At 44.3% G+C, this 12,790-nt stretch overlaps 1 protein-coding gene across 5 annotated transcripts in view; it reads right to left on the bottom strand.

The window, feature by feature from the left end:
• Positions 1 to 10,630, bottom strand: part of fynb (FYN proto-oncogene, Src family tyrosine kinase b) — an 86,203-nt gene extending 75,573 nt beyond the window's left edge. For 3 of the 5 annotated variants that reach the window (XM_088626817.1, XM_088626818.1, XM_088626816.1), the window contains exon 1: positions 10,438 to 10,628. The gene's annotated coding sequence lies outside the window, so the exon portion shown is untranslated. Of the gene's footprint in view, positions 1 to 10,437 lie in introns of all 5 variants that reach the window. The other 2 variants (XM_088626819.1, XM_088626820.1) reach the window with 2 other exon arrangements.
• Between the last annotated feature and the right edge of the window lie 2,160 nt (positions 10,631 to 12,790).

Below are 12,790 nucleotides of genomic sequence, written 5' to 3'. Positions count from 1 at the left end.
ACCAAATGAAAAGATCCAGGTAGAAAACCCACAATAACAGGATTGTGATAACTGGAACAGGAACGCTGAGGCACACATGGGTCATCATTTCTGCTGTTCAAATTACTTTCATTAAGCGGGTCCAGGTTTTCTAGCAGTGAAAGTTGGGCCTATATCACAAAATAGTCTCAAAGAGGGAGTGCTTAGGCTGCACCTCAAAGCTTTGAGCCCAGCCTATCTCTAGCGTACAAGGAAACTGGTGTTAACAGCCATTTTGAATTCAAGTACAAAGAACTTCAAGTTAAACACCACATCTTAGGTATTCTGTAAAACATATACCCAGAAATTCTCATTTATGAAGTATAAGGTTCCTGAACATGCTGCAGATAACGGAAAAAACTACATTACCAACTCTAGGAAGACAAACCCCCCATCATGTGTTGGTGGGGGGCTTTTTTACAATGTCTCAAATTGAAACTAGCAAAAGCTGCACAGCCACTAATGGAAACATTTCATTTGCGCTGTGCGAGCCTGTGGACCTACACCTTGCAGTAGCTAGTCCGCATCCCTGGCACTGATCCGACTTGGTCTGAGGGGTTCGTTTGGCCAAATGGCCAGACGTGCAGGTGTGCCTCAGCAGAGCACACGGGAGGTTAGCCTGCCACCTTCATCGCCTCCTGTCCTGGTCTCTGGGAGTCTCTAAAGATGCCTGAAGAGCAGGGAGACGCTGTGAAGTTACAACAGTAACCAGCTGGTTTAGACTGTTAAAAGCCAAGGTGGAATGAAAACCTGCAGATACACTGGCTCTCCAGGACCAGGACTAGACCTACCAAACCTTCATGTCAGCATCATCCAATGAGAATGTTAGACAGTGCCTCATATAACTTGCTGTCTGGTAAAAATATTGCTTAAAAAAATGTCAATTCAAGAGGTTTCTTTTCCAAACTCCATGGAGACCTATCTGGACTAACCAAAACCTAATGATCTATTTTAACATCTCCACTGAACTACATTGCATTGTAAAACTTACGTTCCAAGATTTGGGCCCTAAAACAACTTTGGGATCTGAGCGGCACCTGTCCACAATTAGAAATTCCACATGTGCAGAGACTAGCACCTCATTAGAGCACAGAAAATAACCTCTGATGAAAATGATAAATCAGACCAGTCAGCCGGAAAGTGCCTTTGCATGACTAAAGTGAAAAATGTATGACAATTCAATCCCAGAGGTAATTAATTTCTAGTTAATCTACCATCTTCTAAAATGTTTTTGAGTACATTTATCACATTTTCTGGGTCACAGCACTGTAACACATGGCTTTGGAAAGCTGGGAAAAGAAAAACGAGAACAAAACATAACCAAAGCACAGGCAAGAGTTTCTGTCATTCTGTACCCTACAACAATCCTTTATTATTCAATTAAGAAATGCAGGGGTAATGAAAAGTATTCACATGTCATAGTTACTGGATCACAATTCTTAATGCGTGCTTATAAGAACTAACAAAGGTTGCGTCAGCCTGTTACAATAAGAAACATTTCCTCTTCTGTCCTAAATGGATTCCCTCTCTCAGGTGCAGGCATGGTCCCATGTTCACTTGTTTCTCTCCTAAGTGTGCGATAGCTCCCTTAGCTGACCCCGTCTATACCCCCTCGGATTTCATATACAGAACTTGCATCAAACATTCTCAGTCTGCTTGGTTCTAGGCTGAAGAGAGTTAGCACCATTCACCTGTCCACATGTACAAATGCCCTGAGCTCAGGAACCATTCCTGTTGCTCTTCTTTAAAACTCTTTTCTGCACAATAAACAAATAACAGTGACCAAACCTGCGGACAATGTCCCAAGCCAGGCCTTACAAGCCTTCGAAAGCTTGAGCTCTAGATTTAAATTGCACACCTCCTGCCATAAAGCCGATATTTTTTTTTATTCCCCACTTCCCCCACACGGTCTTCAGGAGGTCTCAGCAGAATCTGGTCGAACACCCAGCTCTTTTGCGTGTCGGTTCCTGCAGAATAGGTCCCCTGGGAGATTCAGCCGGGGGTCGCGCCCTCCAGCAGCCCCACCTGCCCGCGCGTGTCGGGGAGGCCGAGAGCCAGGAGGGCCCAGGCTGACTTCTCCTCAAAATAGAGCTGCTTATTCGGCTCTGCTGGGACAGGCAGCTTGCGCCGTGAGCCGAGGCTCGAACCCACAACATCTGGATCACACCTGCTCCAGCCTCGGAAGAAGCACCTTCATGAGCTGAGCCACATGGGCGCCGGGCCCACGCTTCAGACTCTGATACACAGCACAGTCATTTGCAAAGTGATTCACGCAGGTGGGAGGAACCTCTCATGAGATGCGCGATACTCAGCTCATGAGTGACCTGAGGTGCACTTTGTCCAGGGCGGCACCTCCGCACCTCCGCTCGGAGCTGCGCCTCACCCGACACAGGGCCGTGGCGACTCGGACGAGGCCGGGAGGCTTGAAGGTGCTGGATCAGGGAATGTAGGCGGACTCCTTTTCCCAGATCCTTGTTGCTTGTCTCTTGTTTCACAAGTTTCAGTCTGACTTTGCTCTCTCATTTTCACCTTTCACATCAGAGATAAGGTAAGTCTATAGTTTACTGGCTCCGTTTTTGTTCTCCTTGTTATGCACTAGTGATGCTCTTGCAATTCTGCAATCCTGGGGTAACACACTCATTCAAGAAAGAGCAGAAAGATCTTGGCTAAGGGTCTATGAGTAACAGGCCTCATTTCCTTCAACACGACCAGGAAAAACACAACACAACTCATCAGAAATGTATTATTTTTTAACTATAGCCCTAGTAACATTAGCATAAACTGAGAATAAGATTACACACTTCTACTGAATTGAATGCATGTCATTCTAGAAATAAGGAGCATGCCACTGTTGTCTTCAGCTTTTTTTCTATCCATTCAATCTCTAGCCTATTCATCCACTTCAGGGTCGCGGGGCAGCCAGAGCCCATTCATGCAAACGACAGGCACAAGGCGGGGTACACCCAGGAAGGGACGCCAGGCGAGACGCCATCACAGGACACGCGCACACTCTCACACCAGGGCCAGTTTTCCCAGACTCCAATTAACCCGCGAGTCTGTCTTTGGACTGTGGAAGGAAAATGAAGCACCCACAGGAAACCCGCACGAACACAATGAGAACATGCAGACTCCACACAGACAGCACCCCCCAGGTCCAGAATCGAACCCAGGGCCCCAGCTCTGCAAGGCAGTGATGCTCACCACTGCACCACCACGCCCCCCTATTTCTGTACAATGACAGGAAATATTTAGCTAAATGTTTTTCTTAAATTATCATATTCTATTATTAATCTCCTATTACTGCACATTGGAAAAACTATTTCTGGGTATAATGTGGGCCAAAATGACTAGTGAGTGACATTTAAATACCACTGGTTCATGTGTAAAATCCCCTGCTGAAACAGTGATATTATCTGCAATCAGAACACCGTTTGCAGGCTGGGATACAATGCAGATAGGCCGTTAACCACAAACGCACCACAGCCACATTGGTCCAATAGTTTTAGAGATACAGCACTGTGTTGACTAGGCTACAGCCAGTTTGCAGCATTGGAGCCAAGAGCTGTCTGTGCGTGACAGAGAGAGAGAGGCAATCAGGAATCCAGCACGCTGTTCCACAGGCAGGGACAGAAAAGGGACAACATCACATCACTGCTGTCAATAATTCTCCTGCCATCAATACAAAGATCCATTCCATTCAGGTAGTAAATCGAAGGCTTTCACTAGGTCTCACATACACTACCATGTTTCTACTGTTGTTCCCAAACCTGTGCCCAAAAGCATGAACCACGCAAGAACACCCAAAGAGCAGATTGGGAAGATGGATATATTATTCCCAGCGACAGAGCAGCTCTCTGAAAGCCCGCAGCTGCCTGAAACAGAATCCAGTAACCAGCTAGGCCGCACATACAAGGTTCCTATCTGTTTAACTACATTTACTGTAGAACATTACAGCAAATTTCAGACACACAAGGAAAAAAAAAACCCTCAGATTTAACTTGGAAAGACTTAGGGCGATACAATAGACTTCAGCCGACTAGGTTTTCTCAGGACAGGTCACATAAAAGCAGGGCATGCCATGCTGAGTTTGAAAAACATCTAGCAGGCAGGAATGTGGCACTTGGCCACATCACCCCTGCTAAGCATAAGAAAGAGCAAAAGGATGTGCTGTTTATCCACCCACAACTGACTGGGTTTAAATCTCCTGCCTGACTGAATGGAGTTCACTGTTGGGGCCCTCATCCCACCCTTCCCCCAGCACACCCCATGGCCTGGTGCAAAGCAAATGTTCGGAACTTGAAATGTGAAACACGAGATTCGTTTTATAGCCATTCAAACAACGTACAGTATATACAGTATACAGTTGTCACAGGGATGGAAAAATAAACAGGGAAAAGGTGGCTAATTAAACAGGTTCTGAAGATTTAAAAACAGATTTAAAAGTTGATCTCACCACTTTCATAATCTGGCCATGCTTATTTCCATCACAGCAACTTCCCCAAACGAACGCAATAAAAAAATGCATTTCTACCTCAGCTTCCAACTCGCCCGTGGAAAATCTGTTTTCTCTGTCTGCGGTTACATTCACAAACGAAGAAAAAAGGGCATGAAGATTGTAGATAGGAACTCCAGAGTCATCACTGTGAAGGAGCAGTTGAGTCAGCACCACCATCACGTCAGAAAGCACTCTGGTCACAAACACTGAAAACAGCGCTCTGTCACAGGTCCCTCACGCTCACTGTGTAAGGAGATGCTCTCAGGAGTGTATCTATGACAGAGGTCAGGAGAGCTGTCCAGTCCAGAGGGCAACAGGGTAGCAAACTGTACGCTACATGCAGGTTTAAATGGATTTGTTGGTGTCCTAGTTTCAGAGGAAAACATACTAGGCCACATGCTACCCTTCAGCATATACAGTTCACGATCTCATGTGCAGGTAACTGGGAGAGTGACCAATTTTACACAAGAGAAGTAAGCCATTCAGGGCGGAGAGATTCATTTAACCGCAAAACCCAAGAGCAGCACTTAAACACACCGCGGCGGGCAAGGGAATCCTACTGCGTTGGGCCCCTGAGCAAGGCCCTTCACCCCAGCTGCTCCAGGGGTGCTGTATAAATGGCTGACCCTGCACTCTGACCCCCAGCTTCTCTCCCTGTCTGGGTGTCTCCTGGAGAGCATGCTGGGTTATGTGAAAAGGCTAATTCCTAATACAAGAAATTGTATATGGCCAATAAAGTGATCTTATCTTATCTAGAAGCACTGACTGCAATTAAAATGCATACACTGATAAATGAAGCTGAAGTATCATTTGACTCTCTGGTTAAAGAGCAACAAACACAGAGAAATATTTTCTTGTTATGGTGTGCATTGCCGTGTTGGTCATCAGTCCTTCAAGGGGAAGTCAGCAGGCAGGGTGTAGATAGTATTTCTGACATCATCTTCCTTTCAGGAAGACAATCAAAGCCTAGACAACCCTGCAGAAACACTCAACATACGAATGTGGAATAACAGCAAAGCTTTCTCAGAATTATTATGCTAAAAACAAAAACACTACGCGCATTGTTTTTTTTTTTACTCTGCGCTTGGTCCAGCTTCAGGGATTACACTTCTGCACACATCGTCTAAACAACAAAACCCCTCTGGAACTTGAAGGCCATGTGAACAATTATTCCCAGTAACTTTTACCGTCCGGCACAAACATCTGCAGGCCACTTACAGACATGTTGAGAACGGAAAAAAATCTGGCAAATATTCCAGACGTTCCATAATGCAGCTCGTCTAAATGTCACTTAGAAACAGGCAGATCTGGGAAGTGAAGAAGTGCCGTGCTAGAAGGCTTCTGATCGAGACTGCTCCAGCTCCAACTGGAACTCTGTCCCTCTCCTCTACCGCTCAAAGTCGGTTTTTTACAAGTCAAGCATGACGTCTCAAACTGCACCAGACTGCCGCACTGGGGTATGTTCTTACAACGACAGCCAGGGAGAGGACGTGCAAGCTGACGGCTTACACTCCCCTGGTGTATATTGGTCTTCTTACATCAGCAATGTACTCCATATGCTCTAGGGCTAATTAGAAACTTGTGTCACCTGGTGAAAAATGTGTAATGTTGAGCTTAATTTATTTAGTGCTTGGTGAAGCATGTTTATTAATAAACACTGTATACTGACCTAAAGATAAACAAACAACAGCAAGTTTAAACCCGTCTACAAATGTGCAATTCCTTATTTGTGATGACAGCTGATTGTATACAGTTTGTAAAAACTCTAATGCATCACACATCTTTCGAGAGATGTGAACAGTAAGGCTGAGAGAACTGTGATGAAATAGTGTGGAGCACTTTCCAGTTCAGAATAACACAGGAAGAGACAGGACTACCGACAGTAGTCTAGAAAAAAAAAAGAACCTTGGAATATGCATTTAATATGTTTTTTTAAATTCTTACAATAAATATTTTACCATGAACACTCATTAATATGTTTAATTTGTTACTGTGAATGAACAGTGATGGAGTTCTAAATGATTATGTCCAATAACTAAATAAATCAAACAATAATCTTAAATTCAGGGATGAATTTAAAACACTACACATATGCAAGAACTCAAATGTCCATATTTGAAGGAAATACCCCACTTTAAATAGACCAGGCAAAAGAGAACTGAGGTTACTCTTTAAAGGCACTGACTAAGTTAAACCATAAGACTTTTTCAGAATTGACAGTGAAATGTGAACCAGAGTTCACAAACAGAAACTACAGAAAAGTGCGTTTAAATCCAAGAATAGACGTCTAATTAGACCTCACACAGAATACTGTGTGAGATGTTGGTGACAGTCTTACAAAAAACACATTGCTGCCGAGGAACCAATCCAGAAAAGATCGACCAGAAATATCTCGAGGCTTAAAGAATCCAACCTTTTTAGTCTTGAAGAGAGAAGACTATGCAAAGACCTGATTCAAGTGTTTCAAATTCGCTAAGCCATTGTTCATTCTGAAGAAGAGCTGACTTTGATAATGAAACACGAACCAGAGTCCACAAGTGGAAAACACAGCGAACGGTGTCAAAACAAGTAAACAGAACTTGTGTAAAAACGGTGAAGAGAAGGCACCTTTTTAATTCAAAGTGTTGTCGGTATCTGAAACAAACTACACCGTCATTCTGTCAAAGTCGATGGATACCCTGGCTGCATTCAAGAAAGGGATGGATGAGACCCTTCAGACCAATTCACTAGCAGCAACTAAACAAGCTACATGGGCTGAGCGGTCTTCACTCGTTTATAGTCTTTATTACTTTGCAGAACTCTCTCTCTCCTGATTCAAGGCAGGAAGGGGTCTCAAATTCTTATAGCCAAGATCAATTTCCATCCTCCCCTAGTATAGGAGCTGAGAGCCGGGCCACTGTCATGAGCAAAAACCCCACTTTTCTGGACAGATAATCATCGGCACAGGCAGAAAACCCCCTTGAAAAATCGCAGCGCATGAGGTAAAAAAGGGTCTTATTACTATGGAGAGGGGTGCAGCAGCTCCCAATGCAGTATGCGAATACAAAAACTGGAAGAGTCTGGATCATCTCCGCCCTGACAGAGCCCATCACCAGTCCAATCCCAGCGAAAGCATTTTGCGTCTTGTAAAATCATGCTATCTTTGCACCCCCCATTTACACTACTACTTACCGCATGTGAAAATGTACCCGAACAATAACTGGGATAATAAGGCAAATTCACAGCCACAGTAATCAACTAAAAAAAGGCAAATATTCCATTTTTGTCAGCAGTCTTAGTTCCATACATCTCCTCAATGAAAGACATTGTGACTCTTTCCACACAGAAAAATATTCAGTAGTAAAAAAAAATCAGATTTACAAGATGTTCCTATCAAAACAGCAGATGGTAACATACCGTTGAGATTCAGAATTATTTTGCAAATGTTATGAGACTGCAGCCGCACAACACTGCAAAAATAACCAACATAATTCGGATAATTCAAAACAATTTACTGCACGCTGGAATTGGACCCCTTTTACTGTCACATACACACAAAGTGACACGATTTCCACTCCTCCAGAGAATGATACAACTCTGACAAGCAGGGCATTTAATACAGCACTGAAACACACAAGTGAAACTACAGACATCCACTGTTCACATAGCCCAACTGTTTGTCCTGCTCTGGCATTTTACCAAGGAAATACAAAGAGGACATCACAAAAGTAACATGTTGCATCTTAGTACACTATTTAAAAAAATATTTACTTCTTTAATATGGCTCTTAACAATAGATGCAGCTTCGCTTGGGGACGCAGTAAACTTTTAATCTCAGCGGGCCAGGCTGAAAGATATCTTTCTCCTTCGACATTACGCAGTGGTGAAAACATCCCAGCGTCGCTGATACACTGCACGGTTCACAGGATTGCGCCCATTAGTGAGAGAAAAGCACTTCTTTGAAATCAAACCTGAGCCGAGATGACTAAAAGCATCTGGTATGTTCAGCAGGCTCACATTGCCAGTGGGTACATTTCAGATGATAAGGCCGGTTTGAGTTGTGGAAGCTGAGGAGATCTTGTGAACTGTGGAGATGTGCAATGAAATAAACAGACCATAATGACCAGACCTGCTAGATTCATTATATCCTTTTGACTGACTTCTTTTATAGACATTGCAATAAAAGTCTAAGCTGCACGAGGGCTGTTTGGCCACAGAAAAAAAAAAAAGAAGATCATCCTGTGGAGACCTGGTAAACACAAACACTAAGAATTAATTGCACAATAATGCTTTTTAACTTCTTTCATATCATTGTTTCCATTTTCAGTGAACTGCTCCTCAGAACCATATTATCAACGTTTTCAATAGACAGGCATCTTCATCAGGCACAGAGCTGAGAGCACAGCAGAGCACCTACTGTAAGAGTCACCAAATTAGATTTCAAACAATAAAGTAGAGAATTCGATAACAAGACGCTCCGGCTTGTGAGACCAGCCTTTTCTTTCAGTCACCTTCATTCACTTGACCAAAAAAATAATAATCTTATAACAACAGCACTAAAACTCAAACTTCATCCAGAACACAGACATCTCTCCAAACATTAAGATGCACCGGATGTGAGCTAGCAGTGCTCTTATTTCTCATTCCTTTCTGGGAAAGAAAGGATGTGTGGAGGATGTGAGGTTCAATGTTTTGAATGACCCCAATTAAAAAGGACAGGAGCTCCTTCTACAATTCAATCAACATAAGATCCACCTAAACTCTTTAGGTCTTCCAGTCTTCCAGATACTAACTTTAAGGTGTGACTCACTCCAGGCTCTCCTTTACCCCTCAAGAAGCAAAATTAAATACAACCTTGAATGATAAACAAATGGTTTCTCCATATACATACGTGAAATTACAAAATGCTAACAGTGAAGTTATATAAAATGAGGTTAAGGTGTTTAGCCTCCTCTGAATGAATATAAATTAAAACCATCAATCAATGTCAGTCAACTGACGTTCCTCACAGTAAAACACTCTGAATATCAACACCACCAACTTAGGTCTGGTGAACGCGATTATGTGGGTCATAATTTAGTCAGATAATACACAGTACATCCATGCAGTGCTGGGCAATACAGGCCACGTAATCAGAGAGAATGTTTAACCAAACAATTCCAACCGGCTTTGTTTTGACCACTAACGTCCAGACGGGTTAGAGGTTTGTTTGTTGTTGTTTTTTTTACACGGAGCAGCTGGGAGCTAAGAAGAGCGTCAGGCAGGCCAAGGGTAGGGAGACTGAAACTAGCGCTACAGCATCCAAGAGCCAGTTTTTGCACTCCCTGTCACATTATAACCATCAGCAGACTAGCAGCGGCGATAGGATGCTTGTAGGTGGGACCGCTGCTCACAGTGACACCAACAAGCAGTCGACCCGCAAAGCCAGGGACCGACCAAAACATGCATCTGGAAACGACACCAGTGCTGGAATGAGTCTCCGCAAAGAAAAGAAACAGGCAAGACGCACGAACAATACACCACGAATTGCTGTATGCGGTAAAGGAAGACGAGGGCAAATCACGGTTCGCTACCGCTTTTTGCAGACACAGCACATTGACTGAGCTCCCGTAGACACAAATACTGCACTTTCGTTACAGCCTGCCTTGCCGAAAAGTCGAGTGGCATCAATTTTGCGCGGTGTACTCCATCTGGTAGCGCATCAAACGCATCCGTAATAAAGCCCCCAGCGTTTTTAAAAACCTAGGCGCTGGGGAAACGGGCATCACCGCGTCCGCCGCAGAGATGCACCTTCAGGCTCTAGCGGACGAATTTCACGTGTCCCGCAACGTATTTTGCGTTGCACTTAAATTATTTGCCGCTTAATTACGTTTTCCCTTCACCCATTATATGCTACAACAAAATTTAACTTGTTAAAATGAGACGCTCCCGCCATAATACTTTACCTGAAATGAAAGATGATTAAAGCATCACACGTCCCATGATCGCCGTCCTCACAGCGATTTTCGTCTTTGCTTGTAAACAATATTTTGTGGAGACGGCTTATTATAATGCCCCCCCACCGTTCCCTCGCCTCCTCTGCTCACTGTAACAGATGATGGCGCAGCTGCTGCAGCTCCACAATGAAACTAACGGGACCAGCACTGTGATTGACGACTCCCGGAGCCAATTGGCGGTTTCACAGCCTCACCGAGGGCCAATAGTCGAGTACAGCCGTGATGAAGGGGGAGGTGGGGGGGCTGATGTGTAAACAGGTTAGGTGGCGTCTGCTGGTGACCTGAGCTGAGATTGTGTATAGGCAGTACGAGTCCGTGTAATTAAATTAGAAGCGCCCCATGGACAGGAAAAAAAAAAACCCGAGCGAGCGTGGACTTTAGTACCACGTTTTTAAATCCAACAAAAACACAAGACAATTCTGGATGTCTGGCGACGTTCTGTACTCTGCATCACCACTAGGGCATTGTACGGACTCCCACCCCAAATGTTACAGTGTAACATATTCGGTTATAAAAGTATCCTGTGAATACAGTGTTCTCCGGTGCACCGTGAGGGCACTCTGATTCAGACGCAAACACGCTGCGCTTTTTACCGTCTCCAGTCGCCTCTCCCTACTCGTGATGTCCAGGGCATGAACATGCACTGGCGAGAGGTTTTTTGACTGCGAGTTACTGTACAGTACATGTGCCTGAAAGATTCGTGTTGTTCATGTGGACATCAGATTTCAACATTCTGTTCTTGGCAAGCTTAGGGCAGTGAACTATTCTTACATGCGAAAACAGAAAACTACCACTACGACCGCATTGTTACAACAGCTGCTAAGCCCACGACAGCCGGGCGCTGCAGCTAGCGATATCGCGATACTACTGCACCACATTTTGCATGGGACTATAATGATTAAATGAAAAGGCATCCAGTCCCCCTGTTATTGTCGTTGGCTCAGCTGGACCAGCGAGCCGCGTTTCTCTCCAGGATGGGCAGGCGGCGCTGGAATGAACGAGAGGAAGTGCGTCAAAACTCTCAACAATTGAGCTCAAGAGCAGCAGCAACCGAATCAGATGCTCTTGGCGAAAAGTATTGTAAACGTCTGAACAGAGAGGGTTATTACGACACTTCCGCAGCATTAAGAATAGTGATTTCTTCTAAGAAGAATAAAACTGTAATACATTACGAGTGTCACGGTTCGTGGTCCTCAAAGCGGGAATCTTTTGACTTTGTAGCCGACAGCACCACCTTAGCCATATTCAAGGTGTTACTGTATAACCTCCCTCAAATGGTTCTTTATATCCCCCAGAGCCATTGACGTACTCGCAGGCAAGACGGTTCACCTACAGTGCATAACTGCCCTTTTCTGTTTGCCAGCAAGCACAACATTCAGCACTGTCTACCCATCACGCAGAACCCCATGACACAAAATAGCACAGGAAACCCATGGACCCCAGTAACAGATTATAGCTGTTAAACCAACTTCCAAACATCTGCTGCAGAAAAGGCAATGTCCACAGCAAATCAATGTCAAAGCACTGAGGGATCCGTCAAAAAGGGTTTTCAAGTACAGTACGTATTAGGTAAAACCCTCAAGCCTAACCCAAGAACGGAAGAAAAAGGGTTCACACCACTTACTAAGACATCAGGACGAATACAAACAGTTCCTCTGAAGAGACGCTTGAATTGTAGACCAGGAAGCACCAGCACTGATCTGACAAAAATGACCAGGTGATAGATGAGCTTATTGATTTCCGTACGTGGCTGAGTCACCCAAACTCCAAGCTGACGAAGCTAAGAAGCTGACCCATCAATCAGTTAAGGCAGGGGTTCAAAGGAAAACTCATGTCATGAAGAAGAGAGATTGCAAAGCAACTTGGGGACAAAGGCCCAGATCAGGAGACGGGTATAAAACATTAGAATAAGACACCTAAAGTCTCCTTGAACATGATGAGGTTCATGTCAGTAGAAAGTGGAAGGCACCCAGACAGGGCACGGATCGGACCGTCCCTCTGAAACAAACATGCAGATTCACTGACTCACACTGGTGTTTTTTTGCCCACTACCTGTGCTGACTTTTATTCTAGTTGAATGATGTTGATCTTTTGGTGTTTCCTTAATGTCTTTGTATTGGATCACACATGCAAATAAGCATTTAATTGCACTTGTACAGTAAGCAGCAAACTGGGTAGGGCTGTCACTGTGAGGCCAATGGGGACTTTAAAAGAGTTGCGGAGTTCAGTGGCAGAGATGGAAGAAAATATTCGTAGGGCCACTCCACAAAGGGGTTCGTACAGAACTGAAAAAAACATCTCA

Source organism: Lepisosteus platostomus, chromosome 3 (assembly GCF_059453375.1).
Source record: "Lepisosteus platostomus isolate fLepPlt1 chromosome 3, fLepPlt1.hap1, whole genome shotgun sequence".
Lineage (NCBI taxonomy): Eukaryota > Metazoa > Chordata > Actinopteri > Semionotiformes > Lepisosteidae > Lepisosteus > Lepisosteus platostomus.
This window is presented reverse-complemented; position numbering and strand designations above follow the sequence as displayed.